The following is an 18298-nucleotide window of genomic DNA, read 5'->3' on the forward strand; positions in this document are numbered from 1 at the left end:
TGCCACTTTTACCCAGGGCCAGCTCTAGGTCTGAGAGGCTTTGGGCAAGGTGACTTGATTGGTGGGGAAAGGGACATGTTGGCAGGTATGTAAGGCTAATGGCCTTCCCTTCTGCTTTCACCATTATTTTCTAAGCAATGTCGTTTGTTTGTTTGTTTGTTTGTTTGACATATTTATATCCCACCCAAAACTTTCGTCTCTGGGTTTCTCAACAATATTGCCAATTAAGCTAAATGGTAAATTACAAGCAAGTGGTAAAAGGGTGAAGAGAAATATTTGTAATAAAACCATGATATGAGGAAACATTTAGGGCTAAGTTAGCAGAGGGGATTCCTTACCACAAATTGAGAAAGGGACACAGTAGTTTGTCAGACAGGGTGTGGGAAGAAGGGTATGGGGGTGATCTTTGAAAGGGGTTCTAATGAGATGGGTGATAATTTAGGGGAACGTGTACTGGAAAGATTGGGGGCGGGGCGGGGAAGAAGATTAGAGAAATTCCCTGAAAATAAGAGGTAAAAACAATCTGGATATCAACATGTAGCTGTCCTTCTCACTCATCACTGACTATCCACCTGACTAGTGAGACCCAATACCAAGAACAAGTAACTAAGGAAGCTACCCCTGGGATCCGGTCTGGTATGTTAAGGTTAGGGATCTGATGGAGAAGGGCTGCTCTGTCTAAGCTGTAATTCCTTATTTGTCTTCTGTGCTGAGCAAAATCTGTAATACAGCTTTGAAAACTCATTTGACTTTTTGAATAGTCAGTTACTTGTGGGCACCCTGAACCCACCAAAAAGGAAGAACAGGTTGGGGCTTTTTTAAAATGAGGGGGAATGAGATTTTTCTCCTACACTAGTGTAGCATACCCTTCCAGTTCCAGGCATTTCATAGGGCAAGCCATCATCCTGAATAGCCATCCGCTTGCAGCTTAATACCTGTGGTACAGGTATTCTCATATGTATTTTATGTTACTTGTATTGGATTCAAGTGTAGACCAGGCCAACCCTCCCCATTCAGGAGATATTTGATGCTAAGGCTAATGGTCTTCCCTTCTGCTTTCACCATTACTTCCTGAGCAATGTTATTGCCCATTAAGCTAAATTGTCCCTAAGGCTGAACTAGGCTTGTGAAATCAAAGCTAAATAAACAAATAGTTCTGCTTCCACACAAGCATTTCCGCTTGTTTGCATGTTGATTAAGACCCTTTCCTAAATTTGAGCTGTTAGCCCAGATTTAAGAGCAATATCTAGTTAGTTGCTCAGGTTTAGCAAAGTTTCTTAATTAGCTGCGCACGTAGCTCTTTTTGCCTTTGCCGGGAAGCTAATCCAGAAGGGGCTTTGATCAAGAGTTACAGTGCAGAGCAATATTACACTTTACAGTTCAGTCTTAAAACTCAGCAATATGAAGTCTCTTGCATGGGGTTTCCCCTCCCCGTCAGGCCTGTAACCAGCCTCAAAGTTTGGTGGTGGGGTGGGGATTGCAGACGTCGGGGGAGGCAGGCTATAAAACGTTCAGTGAAAACAGTCAGTGAGGCTGGGGAGGAAAGAGAAGTTTCCGGTGTGGTAGGTAGACACCATGCCACCAGCTGGCTACAGGCCTGCTCCCCTTTTAGGAAAATGTGTTCATTTGCAGTGAGATTGTTTATGAAAGGAGGTATATAAATTTAACACTCAGTCAGTCAGTCGTTGATTGACCCCAATAAAATGTGTCCTAGTTGCCTTCTCTTTATTTTCATTAGAGAGGGTGTGGAGATGCCACAAGCAGAGGGAAGAAGAGCCATCTATCTCTTCAAAAGATTTTCAGACATTGGCAGGCATACAGATGAGCATAACTTTGGCTCCATGAGAAATCGGGATCCGGTGCCCATCCCAGCCTTCATCCCTGATGATCATTCTTATTGCAAGGGCAGCAGCCCAACACCAAGGGCGACATGCTGCCCCCTCACCATGCTGTATTGTCTGGCGATGATGGGAGCCCGAACAAGCCGGGAGGCTGACCTCTCCATGCTGCAAGCAGCATTAAGAGGCACCGCCGAGCCCCATGGAATTAGCTCCTCTGCAACTGAGGAATACATGGGTGCTGGGGAAGCAGGAACAAGAGGCAAGTGAGAGGATCCCAGTCCTGGGGGAGCTGAGCAGGCCGCAGTTTTACCCCCGCTTTGTTGTTTTGATCTAGCAAGTAACATTTCAGCCTCTTGCTGTTCGGCACAGGACTTGGAGGGGCCCCAAGAGGGCTGCGAATCAAATATTCCTTCTCAACTCAGGCAGCGTTATTGCCAATGACAGCAAAGGCATTGCTCTAATCTTTTTCCATTTTGCTCATCTGCTACAGGATCTGACCTCCCTTAACAGCTTTGAAGGCTGTGCCAAGCGGAGGCGGTGGGCTGGCTGTGAAGGAAGGTCTAGGAACAGCTGCCTCCACACAGATGAGCGAGGCCTCCCTCAGTAACAGCATAACAAGCCCCAGCCCCTACTTCTCCCAACCCTATGGCTCTAGGGTTGCCTCTGGTTTTTAGTTCAGCCTCAGTGCAAGTCAGTGGGCAGTTCTACATTTGCTTTTCTTAAAATGGCTGGATGCAGAGCTAGCCAATCAGCAACCAGTGGGCTCCATCTGGTCCACAAGGTGATGGTGTCTGGGCAAATGAGCCTCAGGGTTCTGGGCACTGCTGTGTTTGATGCCATATTGCGCAAGTCATATTCTCCTTTTGTAGCAACAGCCTCTTCCCTGTGTCTGGGTGGTTAGTTTCTACCAAGGCCTAGGCTTGAAAACGAAAAATGATCCCAGCAGCCCTCGTGGATGCTACCATCGTCCTTTCCTGCAGAATTTGGGAATGAATCATCCCTCATAGGAACATAGGAAGCTGCCATATACTGAGTCAGACCATTGGTCTATCTAGCTCAGTATTGTCTTCACAGACTGGCAGCAGCTTCTTCAAGGTTGCAGGCAGGAATCTCTCTCAGCCCTGTCTTGGAGATGCTGCCAGGGAGGGAACTTGGAACCTAGATGCTCTTCCCAGAGTGGCTCCATCCCCTGAGGGGAATATCTTACAGTGCTTAGGAATCATTTTTGTCCCCTAATATGCTCCAGACGGATGGCTCGCCACAGGCGGCAACCCTGCACAGAGCTGAGGGTTCTCAGTTCTAGCCCTGGGAGCCCTGACAGGCTGGAATTCTGAAACCCTAAGCAATACTAATAAGGAGGCTCCCAAAGCCAGTGCAGACAAAAAGGTCTTGACTGTTTTCACCCATGCAACTTGTAGTGTGGTCGCCCATTACAAATGCAACGGCATGTGGGTGAAATTGGATGTGGCTGGCACTGGCAGAATTACCACCTTGCAATCCAGACACCAGAGACAGGCCTTTAAATCTTTGATGCAGTGGCGGGGACAGGAAGGAAGCTATGGCTCTTCCAGCCTGTCTCTTCTCTGGGCCTGGAGTCCACCACCACCATACTTGCGGTGATGAGAGCAGGGCACTCTCTGTGTGTGTGAAGGGGCTATAAGACTGAAGAAGGAAAAATGGGAGGAGTCATCTGTAAGCTGTCAGGACTCTCATATTGGGGGATCTGACAATGGGATCCAGGCACTTTAATGACAGCTTACAGACAGAGGTAACTGTTGGTTGGATTGGCTGTGCTGCAGTTACTGGCCTAACAGGTAAAAGTAAAGTGTGTCAACTCCTGGTGACCACAGAGCCCTGTGGTTGTTTTTGTTAGAATACAGGAGGGGTTGACCATTGCCTCCTCCCGCGCCGTATGAGATGATGCCTTTCAGCATCTTCCTGTATCGCTGCTGCCTGATATACGTGTTTCTCATAGTCTGGGAAACACCAGCAGGATTCGAACCGGCAACCTCTGGCTTGCTAGTCAGGTCATTTCTCCACTGTGCCATTAGGTGACTCTGGCCTAACAGGGATCCAGTTAAATAAGGACCCATCGGGGTCAAGCAACATAAGCAGCCATCGGACCCTATGAAGATGCTGGCTTGGCTCCCTCTGACCTGCTTGCCCATTTAGTGCTTCCAGGTCACTTCTTCCAGGAATGAACCATGCTCAGGAATTGAGAGCATAAGAACAGCCTAGCTGGATCAGGTCCAGCACCCTGTTTCACACAGTGGCCCGCCTGATGCCTTGAGAGGCCACACAACCAGGAGATGAAGGCATGTCCTCTCTCGCCACTGCTCCTCTGCAAGTGGTATCCTGCATCTGAACATGGAGGTACCCTAGAGCCATCAAGCCTGATAGCCATTGGCAGATAACTCCATAGATTAATTATGTGCTATGTGTTCTGTGGGAATTTGGTGGGGACCTGCAGGCAAAGATCTTGTCAAGTGATGACTGCCACATTCCCAAGATTTCACCTTGTGATGGCTCAATTCACTATTTCCCAGCTACATATGTGATAGTTATTATGTGAACTTAGAGAAAGTGGTAGTGGATTAATAAAACCAAGTGGTACCAGATTATGCAGTCCTGTAACTCAACTGATTAAGAACTGGTTGAAGCAACGCAACCGTCATGTTGAAAATGTAGACTATGTGGATCCATGTGAAGTACAGCACATGGTGATGCGACTGCTTCACCACGTCTAGCTTGAAACCCAACAAGAGAGATGGTTAAATTAGTGAGTTCATTGTCAAAAAGATGATAGATGCATACTTGAGACATATGCATATAGACACACAAAAACACACACACGAAAGAGAGTTTTCCTTGAGGAGCAGCGGAATAACATGAAATAAAGAATCACAGTAATCCTCTGAGTGATATAAATATTCCAGATAAAAGCAAGGAGCTACATCTCCCTAAAGATTGATGGTTGACTGGATGGAAGTGGGGACTGGGAGAGAGCAGAGAAAGATGGAAAGAAGAAGATCTTAGAGAAAGAAAATCCTGAATCTCAGAGACAACTAATATATGTAATTCGGCATTTTGGAACTTCAAGCATATTGAAAAGGCTAATTGTGATGTTGCCACTTTCTATGGGCATACCTGTTAGCATTTCCTTCCTTCCATGTTCTTATCCCAATGGGTGATTGCTTCTATATCCGGGAAAGCATCAAAAAGCTTTGTATTGACTTTTTTTAAGCCCGATTAATTCATTGACTACCATCACGTGGAAGAATTCTGACTGGTTGCCAACTGTTTTCTGGCAGGGCTCCCAAGTCTGTAACTGCTGCCTAACAAGCACAAATTCAGCAGATGAAATGTTTCCTCTCATTTCATCTCCATACTAACTGAGCAAAGAGGCATCCTATCCTTCTCCAGCACAGTATTCTTCCAGTGGCTGTTGCTGGTGTCTATCTTATGTTTCTTTTTTAGATGGTGAGCTCTTTGGGGACAGGGAGCCATTTTATCTATCTATCTATCCATCCATCCATCCATCCCACTTTGGGAACTTTTGATGAAAGTGGTATATACATATTTGTATATGTATATACTAGGAAAAATACTATACTAAGAAATACTAGTATACTATGAAAAGCTTCATCTGCTACATCTGTGCCTGGCAACACCTCTGCTGCACAAAAGTTCTTGCTTGTGACTGAAGCCATGGATCACTTCCAGGAAATGTTTAACAAGGCTTCCCGTGGCAGGCCTCGGAAAGAAGCACAGATGTACTTTCAGACATACATATTTTAAAAGACTGGTGGATAATGTTATCTCAGAACTGGGTGGCACAGAAGGAAGAGATGGATGGTTCATCAAACAGTCATTCCTCCTGCTTGAACTGTGGAGGTGGTGTAAGTGCAGTGCCTTAGCTGTGGCCACATTTGGAATCCAACATCTTGGCCTGAATCTCACCACTGAGTCATTAACTCTTTAATCCATGCCTAATGAGGATTAGAGCCAGTGGTGTAGTGATGTTGAGAGGGCCCGAGGCAAGATTTGAGGAAGCTTCCACTGCTTGGCTGCCCACCCACCGCTGACCTACCTCCTTTGTCAGGCCATGATCACCACACCAGTTGAGCACACTGCCCCATCCTAGTGAGAACACCTGTGCTGGTGTGGTGACATCATCCGACTGTGTCGTGACCTGGCAAAGGGAGGCAAGAGAATGGTGGCGATGGGTGGGTGGCAAAGGCAGCCATTAGGGCAGGGGTGGGAGGGCATAGCAGATAGCTCTCAGGCATCAGTGGCCTGTGTGCAGCTGCACCCCCTGCCCTCTTTATAGCTATGCCTATACGCCTCATTAGAGCACCATCCTCTTTGGAGAAATGCATATAAAATGAAGAGAGTTTGCTCCCAGAAGATTTAGGGTAATGGAGAAAAGTCTTGAACTTGTGCATGTTATTACACCGCCTTTAACCAGCCAACCATCTGTTGTTTAGAAAGCAACATGACATAGGAGCTCCCTGCATAGTGGGGCAGTTGATTGATTGATGATTGATTAAGTGCCGTCAAATTGTTGTTGACTCTTAGTGACCACATAGATAGATTCTCTCCAGGATGATCTGCCTTCAACTTGGCCTTTAAGGGGTCTCAATGGTGCATTCATTGCTGTCATCATCGAGTCCATCCACCTTGCTGCTGGTCGTCCTCTTCTTCTCTTTCCTTCAACTTTCCCCAGCATTATGGACTTCTCAAGGGAGCTGGGTCTTCGCATGATGTGTCCAAAGTATGATAGTGTGAGCCTGGTCATTTGTGCCTCGAGTGAAAATTCTGGATTGGTTTGTTCTAGGATCCATTTGTTTCTTTTCCTGGCTGTCCAGGGTATCCTCAAAAGTCTTCTCCAGTTGACTGACATGCGAAATCCTCGTGCACGATGCAGCTTTGTCCTCTTGCTGCCCTACCTGCTCACGTTTGGAGTCCTACTATGGAAGGCCTGACAGCATTCACTGATGGCAGAGGATTGGCCCTCCTTGATATCTTGGATACTCCGCAGTGCCAGACAGGTGAAAAGCAGGTGTCGTCCAAGACATTTTTCTGCCTGGAGTGAAGGACAGTATGATGCCTGCCCCACCTGCAGGCAGGTGCTCCTGTGGTGGTGATGGGGCAGCTTCTGCTCACATCACCTGCCTTATGGAAGGGCTGCCCTGGATGAAAGCAATGCCTAAGAATATGGAGAGTCAAGAAGTATAGAAGCATTTGAAAAGACGGGCTGAAGGATTGTTTAATAAAATTTTCATCGAGAAACTGGGGATTCAGTTAATAAGGTGTCATTATGCCGCATTTCAATAAATTATGGATACAGTTTGTATGTGGCTTAAGAGCTATGTTAATCAGTTAGATAATGATCTCCCATTTATATAGTTCCTTTCATGAATAAGGAACCCAAAGTGCTTGACAGGATATAGATAGGGATCTCTTCACCCACCTCTGAAATGCAAGTCCCTGCGGGGCAAGAGGCTGCAGCTATTCTCAAGGGGAAGAATAAAGCATCTACTTGAATTGGCAGAAAGGGCCTGTGGAAAACTGAGTTCCTAAACTGGAATGGGGCCAGGATGCTGCCGCCAGCACCCCTGCTCTGGCGGAAAGAATGAGCCCTGGGTTGTTTAGTGACCCTATGAAACCAGTGTCCTGATTTGACAGTGGGTGTTTGAAAGACATTGCCTTTGGTGGCAAGCAGCCTCCCTGCAGGACGCCAGGGCACCAGAGTGACTCCTAACCCAGGGTCTGTAACTGATTCATCAACTCCATCTTTGGTAGCGTAGTGGTCCCTTGGCACTCCTTTAGGCCAGAGTGACTCAGTGCTGAATGAAGAGGAAGAGTGCCTCCTGCTGAGGAGGACAGATCTTTTAAAGGCACAGGTTCATACCCTACCTATGTCTTAGGCAATATACTTCAAAGCAAGTGCTGGGAGACAGTGATGGTGCCTAGGAATGGTTTTTTAAGCCTCTGCACAGCTGCAGCTGAAGCGAAGTCCTCTGCACAGCTCCCCAGCACTATTCAGAGGCATCTGTACCCACTGCACAGTGCTTTGCTTTCCCCAGTGCTGGTGGGAGTCCTTTATGGGAAACTGAGTCCTCTCGAGCCCCTGCACCATCTTAGAAGGTGCACATGGAGCACACATAGGAAGTGTGCTGACCATGCAAATGAACCATGCAAATGGCCTCCATGCATGCGCAGAGGTCAGGTGTGTGCTAGCACCACGTGCAAGCTGTTCAATACAGGGGAGTTGCTATAATTGAGTGGACTGGTTCAAAGAACCCGGGCCCTTCAAACCCTGAGGGCCCCCCAGCTCCATCCCTCCCTATTTTCTGCATTATCTCCCTCACTCCGAGGGGCCACTGGGGAGAGAGGTGAACATGGGCCCTCTCTCCCCAGCTACACCCCTGGGTGGATAGAGAATATTACAGCAGCAGGAAGCGATGTGGAGTGGCGGGCGAGCATGTAAGGACCTGCTGTACTTCAGTTTTAAAGGTCCCACTCGCCGCTGCCCTCTGGCACCACCCTCAGGTAACCTGAACCGGTTCAGCTTCAAACTGGGGCACGGACCTCAGTTCATGAACCTCTCTAGCAAGAACCTTTGCAGGATCAGTTCTGGGCACTGTTCAGCATACATTAGGAAGAAATTCTAGTTTCCGAGGTGAGAGAGACATTAAACTCCAGCTTCTCTCTGTGTCTGACTAGACAGCAGCAAGGCACATCCTTGATGAGTGGAGCCTTGCTCATCATCTTTAACATCCTCTACATTGTTAAGGAAGTGGTAGGAAGTAATCAGCTTCTCCGGATATAGCTGCATCATGGACTACTAACCTTTGGCTTCACCAGCATCCCAAGGTTCCCCCCTCAGTCAGCGCAGGGTCAACGCTTGTCCATGTCTGGGGTCAACAAAAAAAAGCCTCTTCCTTTCATGCTGCCCCTCCCCCGGGGGCCAGAGTCAATATAGCCCCGCCCCCTCACTAGCCCCACCCCCACCTCTCAAGCCCCCAGCTCTGCTCTCTGCTCTTTACAGAGTGTGTTGTCTCACATCCTGTGGGAGGTTGCCTGGGCTTTTCAACACTGCCTCATTATTAAGTCAGTGGTGATTATGGCGGCGGCAGCTGCCACCGCCACTGGAACTCCTTCCCTCCAAGCACTGTAAGGGAGGAAGCAAGGGCGGAGAGACCTTCTGCTGTTTCTGCTGCTGCTGCCGCTGCCCTGGCTCTGCTCTGGGCTTCCTCTTCCTGAGTGCACCCAGCTTGTAACCCTCCTCCCCTAATGAGGGAGCGAGATTACATTGGCTCCAGCCCAGAGCTGCCAACAACCAGAGCAAGAGGCAATGGGTGCAGAGGTGCATTCTGCCACCCCACAAAATGCCCCCAAAGATGCACCTGGGGTATAGTCGCTTCAGTTTGCTTCAGGAGCGAGCTGACCTTGCCCTCAGTTGACGGTACAGTTTAGGAAACCACTAAGAGACCAGGCAAGTCAGAGAGCAAGTCACTGGGATTCTTAACACAGATCTGTATGATGCGCATCTTAACTGGAAATTAGAGCAACTGTAGACACCAAGACTGTTCCCACCAGCCAAAATCTGAAAGTATCCATTAGTGTTGATTTTCATGTGTAAATATTATCCTGTGAATCGGTAAGATCCTCAATGGCTTTTCTTGCATCTTAAGGTATGTCCTTAAAAAAAGCAAAAAAAAACCCCAAAACCATTTTAGATGCTGCCCTGGGGCTGTGCAAAGATAATAGCTTTTCAGAGATGGTATTGTAAAATCATCATCGCCTGGAGTATACATGTTTATTTTTTCCGCCACAGAATGGTCTCTGGTCAACCTCATTTTATAGGGTTTTTTCCTTGCCTCAAAACGTATATGTACATATTCATAGTTCTGTGGTAGAGCGCACACCTTGCATGCGGAAAGTACCAGGTTCAGTCTTCGGCATCTGCAGTTTAAAAGATCCCAGGTGGTAGGGCTGGGAAATACTCCTGCCTGAGACCCTGTTGAGCCCCTGGCAGTCAGAGTGCAGTCAGACATTACTGGGCTAGAGGAGACTTACATAAGGCAGCTTCATATTATCTTGGACAAGCTGAAACTAGTCTTAGAAACATGACCAAGTGCTACTCCTATCAACAGAAGTGTTCCTGTTTGCCGACATCCTGACTAACACAGTGCATGTGCAGCAAAGTAAGTGTGCAAGTGCTGCATTGCAGAGTACAGCAGTGCAGGTGTTTGCATGAAGGAGGCAATCTCCCCTTTTCTCTGAAGCACTCTGTGCTACACAGTCATATTCCCCAAGGGCTGCGCACTCAGGGACATATTTTTAATGGCATCGAGAATTCCAGAGGGACTGTGAGATTAGCGAAAATGACCACTCTCACCCCCATGTGCGATTTCCTGCACTGCTTCAGTCAGGAATGCAGCAGCTGCATAAATGCTTCCTTTGCTGCATGCACGTTGCATGAGTCAGGATGTTGGCCTTTGATTCTGACTGTCATGTGCACCTATTGGATACAGTATACTGTAACATACTCCCACCCTCATGCCCTAAGCAGTTTTGAAATGGTTTTTTAAAACAAATATGATTTGAGGGTGCTTTAAAAAAAATTATTATTTGATTTATATATCACCCTTCCAAAAATGGCCCAGGGCAGTTTACATCAAAAATGGCTCAGGGTGGTTTTTAGCAACTTAAAAGATCCACAGTGATTCACTTATCGGCATGAGCACTCATGTAGCCCTTTAGGGAAAGGGCGTACAAAGTTAAAATATAAGCTAGCTGTGCCTCTCAGCAATGACCTGCCATTTCAGTGATATTTTCTGCATATTATTGTTAAGAAAAAACCCTCTCTTTTTCTTTAGATAATGTGCACTCTTACTCTATAGAACTACAGTCAATTGTTTAAAAAGAAAGCAAGGAGCAACAGGCTTTTGCCCTGCACCAAGCAACATGAGCCACAGCTTCCCTTCTTCTTAATGATTCCTGTACAGTTATCAGACCGCTGAAGCAGGATTGCACACACCTAGTGCTTCCATGGTGGCCTTAGCATGAGGCAAGGGGAAGCAGCAGATGGCAGGAATGGGGGTGCTATTAAGGGTGACAGAGCGAGAGATGGACAAGCCTGACTCATGGACATAATCCATGGAAAGGTTCTACAGGGCAAGCTCCATGGAAATGAATAGGAGTTGCACAAGAGCCCTCCTGTGCAGCTCCCATTCATTTGATTGGCGGGGGGTGGGGTAGAGGGGCAAGTATAGGATAATGTTCCAGGGACTTGCCCTCCATGGTAATTTGTGGGGGAGAGAGGATGATGTCATTTGGATTTCCCACTTTTGCCATCAAAATGTGCTTCCATAGTAGTAAGGGGATGTTGCTCCCATTGCTCCACAAATGAATTGCTAATACACAGCCTGAGTCACCAGCCATTTTCTCTGGAGCCCCAACACTGCTCTGAGCTTTAGATCTTTTAGTGTCTCATACAAGTACTGAAGGATTCGGAATGTGAGTTGTCTCATTCTATGGCGGCACTTCTGCTTTCTCTGAATTTTTCCTTCCCTCAAGTTCAGCTTGTGCTCCAGCTTGCAAACACTACAGGCACCAAGCTTCTGTACTTCATAAATAATTGGCACAAAGGTGGGGAGACACTTGATTAAACAATTCATTTGCAAAAGGATATTTGGATGTTAAATGCACAGAGGCCCAAGCACTCTGGATTTTGGTTCTAAATCACAAATGTAAATGGCAATAAACCATAATGTTGGTTTGGGGCTATATCTAGAAATGGAGAGAAATAAATTGTCTACCAAAATGTTTGCCTTGAGATCAATGGGAAAACACCCATTGAGGCTCTTCTCCCAGATCATGAGAAGAGCCTCAATGGGTGTTTCCCCATTGATCTCAAGGGGGTTAATGGGGAGAGCTGGCTTAGCCCGCTCTCCCCACACACAAACAGGGCAGCAGCCCTGGGCAGCTGGATCCACCGCCCACATGACTTCTGGCTCCATTATGGAGCCGGCAGGGGCTGGGAGGATCAGGGGCCGCACCCCCCACCGAAGCTCCAGCATGCCCTGTGTGAGCAGGGCTTCTCAGCCTCCCGGTTGGGGGTCTCCTCTTGAGTAGCCACGGTGCGGAGCCACACTGCGGCAACTCACGATTTTAAAAACCGGGTTTGCAGAGCACTCACTCTGCAAACCCGGTTTAAGGGGAGGGGTAGTTTGGCAGGTTAACCACCTGGAGGCCACCGGGCTCGGCTGCGAGCCTGGTGGTTCTCATGGCCAGGCGAAATCAGGCTAGGCTCTCCTAGCCCGATTCTACACCAAAAAGCAAAATTCCTTCCTTGGGCATTGTCATTCAATGCTGGGCTCATCAAAATCCTAGGAAGACATGCTGCAAAAAACAGTTCTGTCAGAGAGATCATGGGCTGCCTCAGATGATACTCTGATGAGCCCAATTCAATGAGTGAGGAAGGAGGATGAGCGCACATGTCTCCCTGCCACCTGGCGTGCTGGTGCATATCACCTAATCTCACGGCAGGGCGGGGAGAGAGCTCATCCAAACTGTTCCTCATTGTGCAGTTTTAATTCTACTCTTATTACTACTATGCAGTATCAGTCTTATGAACTACACACAGAGAGAGAGAGACACCCGCAGGTCATTAGATGACAGCATGCCAAGTGGATGGGGGAGGCACGCACATCCATGCTCCTTCCCCAAGCGCTGAGTTAAGGATGGGGCCAGAGTAGCGTTCAAATCAAAACAGGACCATAGTCCACATCTCATCCCTAGAAAAGCTCTATGATTTATCCCAAAGGCGACAGTGCCACCTGATGGAACATGATGGAATGCATACTAGATTAGCAAAATCCAAACTCCTAATTATATGGTCTAAAACTGGATCATAGGAACACAGCAAACTGCCATATACTGAGTCAGACCATTGGTCTAGCTAGCTCAGTATTGTCTACACAGACTGGCAGCGGCTTCTCCAAGGTTGCAGCCAGGAATCTCTCTCAGCCCTATCTTGGAGAAGCCAGGGAGGGAACTTGGAACCTTCTGCTCTTCCCAGAGAGGCTTCATCCCCTGAGGGGAATATCTTGCAGATCACAGCTGAAGATATCCATTCACTGATATTCCCTTCAAATCACTATTTACAATTCTAAATATTATATTAAGAATTATAGGCCTCAAATTTTATTTCTATACCATCATTTGCAATTGACTATTCAGGCCACTTTAGTTTCCATTAAGCGCTTGAGGCAACTTATCTGAAAAGAACTGCACTCCGTGTCCCCTAGCTTCCAAGTCCTTGTACCTCCCTCCCCCACCCCCGCCGACCTCACTTTCTCAAGAAGTTTCCTTCTCTTGAGGGATAACTACATCCTTTTTAGAATGTATCTATCAAGAATATTGCAGAATAGCCCTTAGAGAGAATATTTTGCGAAGGATTTTGAAGTGTCTTAATTTCTATAATGAGAGATATTTTGGGCTACAAGCCTGTCTGAAAGCACTTCTACTCCCTTTGGTGTTGAGAGCCTTCTTCCTAAGCTTTGTGTATCGGGTTGCTAGATCAGCAACAGAATAAACTGTGTGCTTTTTATCCCAGATGTACGATAGGAAGCTTCTTGTGTCCAAAGCCAATGCTCATAGAACAGTCTGAAGAAACAGGCTAAAGCAGGGCTGCAGCACTTCAGCCCTCCAGTTGTTGTTGTTGGACTACAGCTCCCATCATCCTCAACCACAGTTGCCAGTAGTCAGAGATGGTGGGAGTTTGTAATCCAACATTTGCCGGAGGGTCAAAGTGGTCTAAAGAGGCAGTTCTATTTTCAACTTTTATTATATTCATACAAACCCAACTACAGAGGCCTAGTTTTCTTCTCTGGATGCTTTGTAAAACCTGCCCAGACTACCCTCATACACTACCCAGTTGCAACTGCTGCAGAACATAAACTGGATTTCTAAACCCTATACCAGAGCCAGAAGCTACGTAATGGAACAGGGGTAGGGCATTTGTCCGAGAGCCACTGAGGAAAGCGGCTGCTAGCTGAGCTTGCTCTTTACTTTCTCTTTCTCACCTTGTCGGTGCTCACACTCAGCCCACCCCTCCCTCAGCCTGACTGACAGATTCAGCCGCCAGGGGAAAGGTGTTGCTGATCATCAGTCGGCATTTCCCTGGCTGCTGAGCCCATCAATCAGGCAGAGGAAGGGGTGGGCTCAGTACCCAACCCCTAGCAGGGCCAAGTCAGAGGTATGTGTTGCAGCCCTGGCCACAAGGCTCCACAACACAGGAGGAATTCATGCGATACAGTTGTTGGGGTTTCTGCTTGGTTCAGGTCAGAGTCACTTAGCTTGCATTTTCTTGCCACCGTTGTTGGCAACATCTGTTTGTGGTGGGTGCAATTCTTGATATGTATTCAAGGCATGTTGCGGGGGGAGGAAGGTGGGGGGACATCTTCATGTGGCCCACTCCAACCTTGATATTCCCCTGACACCTATAGCCAGTGCCATGGGGGCATGGGTTGGGAGCAAGTACTAAGCCACTACCACTGAGCAACAGCTGAGGGAAATGAGGCAGATGTCCTTGCTTGCAGGCACTGAGAGCTGGCAGGGGGAGAAGACTGGATCAGCATCATGTAGCTGTGGTTGCTGACTGCCCAGCCAAGTCCTGCCCAGGTGTGTGGCAGTTATGGCCCCAGGTTTCATATGGGGGGTCTTTCCCATCCCTACCTGGAGCTGCCAGGGATAGAACCTGGGACATTCTGCGGGCAAAGCAGAGGCTCTGCCATTGAGCTATGGGCCTTCAACATATGCTGTTATGTGCAGAGTCAGACCATTGGTCTCTCTAGCTCCCTACTGTCTGTACTGAACAGCAGTAGCTCCTCAGGGTTTCAGAGGGGGATCTTTCCCAGCCTTATCTGTTGATGCCAGGAGCTTGGGATCTTCTGCATGCAACACGTGCTCTGTCACTGAGCCATGGCCTCTCCCCTGAGTGCTATGGCCTCAGCAAGGTGCTCTGGGCTGCTCTGCAGGGGCAAACCTATATAGTGTTGACCTAGCGCTCCCTGTCTCTGATAGTGATGTGGCAATGAGGACATGGGCGCGGGCTTCCCTGGTTGCTGCTCAGTGGAGGCGGTGAAATACTATCTCCTGCCTCACCTCACCAGCCACATTTCCTGAATTAAAGGCAAGCATTATTCTCCAGGTTTCCAACGTGGCAACTCTGTTTTTGGCAAGTGCACCACACTTGCTGTTCAAAAAATGAGATAGTGCTATTCTAAGGCACAACTGCAGCTTCCCCCAGGTATTTTTGCCTACGGCTCAGAGCCGACTCTGTGATGGACCCTGACCCATGGATCCTTCTGCTACTGTCCAGGAGTGTTGCAATCTCCTGCTTCCCAGGCTGCGTGGGGTACACATACTGATACTTTAGCCACCCATGCCTGAAACCCTGAAGAGGGCTCTTGTTTTGAGATACTCCCCTTCTTTGAAAAAACCTGTGTCCCATGTGTCATTAAAGGTAAAGTGTGCCATCAAGTCAATTTCGATTCCTGGTGCCCGGAGAGCCCTGTGATTGTCTTTGGTAGAATACAGGAGGGGTTTACCATTGCCTCCTCCCACGCAGTACGAGATGATGCCTTTCAGCATCTTCCTATATCGCTGCTGCCCGATAGGTGTTTCCCATAGTCTGGGGAACATACCAGCGGGGATTTGAACTAGCAACCTCTGGCTTGCTAATCAAGTCATTTCCCTGCTGCGCCATTAGGTGGCTTACATGCTATTAGGCTGTTTAAATCCCACTGACTTCAGTGGGATAGCACAGGTCAATATGAAGTTTTGCTTTGGTTTTTCTTGACATTTTGATCAGGTAGTTCTGTCTGGTATTGTAAACTTGCTCACTCTGTGAATGTTTAAAAAGGAAAGAGAGAGGGGAAAACAATGGTGGGGCACAGCTGCTGAGGAGCACAAACTGATTTGGTACAGTCGTGCTTATAAGCATCAAGACGGGTGCTCTGATTTGTGATAGCAAAGTTGTGCATGTTGATTTAAAGTAAAGCACAGTTGTGCCTTATTCATGAGTTATGTCTCCCTGCTGACCTGCCATGTGCCTCAGATGCAAGAAGGAGAAACAGAGGAAGGCTTCAAACACAGAGGAAGCCTCTCTGCATTCAGCACTGCCCTTTACGGAGGCTCCTACCCTGTTAAAGACCTGGGTTCAGCTGCTGGGCAGGAAAGAGCGCTCTGGGCCTGCTGCTGCTTAGCACACACTCCCTGTAGGTCTTGCTGGTTTTTTTTTTTAAATTAATACACCTCAGACCTTGTTTTTAATTCACACATGAGCACGGGAGTGCACACAGCTCCTGAACTAGGGCTGGAGGCTTCCCCTACCCTATTCTTAATCATGAGAACAAGCCTATTGAGTAGGCTTGTTCACACGACTCAAAACAGGCTTGGAGGGGTGCTTGGCTAGGGTAGGAGAGCTGTGCACGCTCCTGATCAGCAGCCATATGAACTCAAAAAGCAAGGGAGAAGGAGGCGAGAGTGATCATAGGAGAGATGGGTAGGATAGCTTTTTGTCCACCCTTGGTAAGATGCTGGGGGTAGGATGTGGGTTGGCTGCTCCTGTCCTACCCATCTCCTGTCTCCTACATGATCTCCCTCCCCCGTGCGAGTAGAGGATACTGCCAACAGGGTGTGCACAGAGCTCTTTTACCCTGTCTGGTGCTCCTCCAGTCCTGTTTCCGGACATGTGAACAAGCCCAGCGTGTGGACTCCTGGAGGTCTACAGTCAATGGGCACACAAGCTGGGGGGCATGGCAAGCCAGCATGAATTTCCCATGAATTTGCTGTATGTGGGGAAAGTAACTAAGTTAGTTTGCACCTATATATTGCTGTTCAGGAATATAGGCCTGTGTATATCAATGCTTATCTTGTTAGGGAGCATGCACTTATGGGCTTTATCAGTACAGAGATGGGCATGTTAACTTGTTAATAAATGTGTGTATACAATATGGAATTTGCCTCTGAGGTTTTCAAACTGAAACGCTGATGTCTGTAATGTGGAGGCTAACCTGACGATGTGGGCTTGGATTCATGATGTAACCCACTTACACTTGCGGCTCACAGAAGGGTTTGGACATTTGTGAAGAAGTTGACTAGTTCCAAGGCCATATCCTCATCCCCTAACCTTGGATAGAGTCCTTCCCTTCTTTTCCCTTTGCCTTGCCTGTCATCTGGCCCTATGGGCCCTTCTCTGTTTTGCATCAACATTTTCTGGATCCAGTCCTTGTTTGTTTATACCTTCTCCTTCTGAAGTGATCCATCAAGACATTTCCATAGACACACACTCATGTTCCATTGATTGTGAACCAAGGAAGGATGAGGCCACTTCATTTACTGTGATGAGGACACCCTTACACAGCCAGAGATCTTCAGTCCATTGATGGTAATGAGATGTAGTAAGGAGAGATCTTTTGTGGTGGTGCACACACATACCTCTCTCCCGAATAAAGCCATGATGCACATTTGGAGATGTCACTTGGTGCAACCAATAGCAGGGAACGATGTAACTGTTTAAAGAGTTACAGTTTAGAGAGGAATAAATCGGAAGTAAAACCTCACCTAATTCTTCTTCCATTTAGAGTAGTTTTCAACAGGAGAAGTTTGAGTGGATCATACTACAGTGACCGCATTATCATGCAGATGTACATCTTTGCTGGGCATGGCTACAAGTACAGAAATGGCCAAAACCAGACCCCAAACCTGCCATGACTGTGGGTTAAAGCTGACAATTGGTATTTAATATGGCTGCAGAGATGCAGTCAAAAATTTTACAGCTTGCAAAATACGAGCAAGTCACTCCCTCCGGTAATCGCTGGAATCATCAAATTAGCATAAATTCTATTAACGGTTTCCCAGACGAGACATTTCGAGGCCTGGCCCCCTTGATGCAAACAAAAGGGAAGATAATTGCTTTACAATAAAAGAAAAGGCAAAAGGGCCCGTGATCTGCATTTGCCGTTTAATTCCTGTTCCTTTGAAATCACATTGTGCATGAAAGGACCTTCTGATTCCCTCTGTTCTTGTTGCGTGAAATCAATTGCACTGCCGCTGGCCATTAGAAGGGAGGCGCTTTTTACAAAGGTCTTCTTGGAACAGTGAGGGAAGTGTGTGCGTGCGTGTGAGTGTGGAACCAACCAGAGTAAGAGAAACAGAAGTAGAAATGCAGGAAGAACCCTTAATCACTGTTTACTGAGCTAGAGGACCGAAGGGGGTTCTAGAGGGATATGTTTTGCAGGACTTCTTTTCCTGCTGTGATATCATTTCCTCTTGAGAGTCCTAAAATCTGCAGGTTTCATTAATGAATATGTATTTCTATCCCTCACTGTTGAAGGGATACGTTTGAAAATGAGATCAGAGTATCTTCTATGGCTCTC

The sequence above is a fragment of the Hemicordylus capensis genome, chromosome 2 (genome assembly GCF_027244095.1).
Source record: "Hemicordylus capensis ecotype Gifberg chromosome 2, rHemCap1.1.pri, whole genome shotgun sequence".
In the NCBI taxonomy this organism is placed as follows: Eukaryota; Metazoa; Chordata; class Lepidosauria; order Squamata; family Cordylidae; genus Hemicordylus; species Hemicordylus capensis.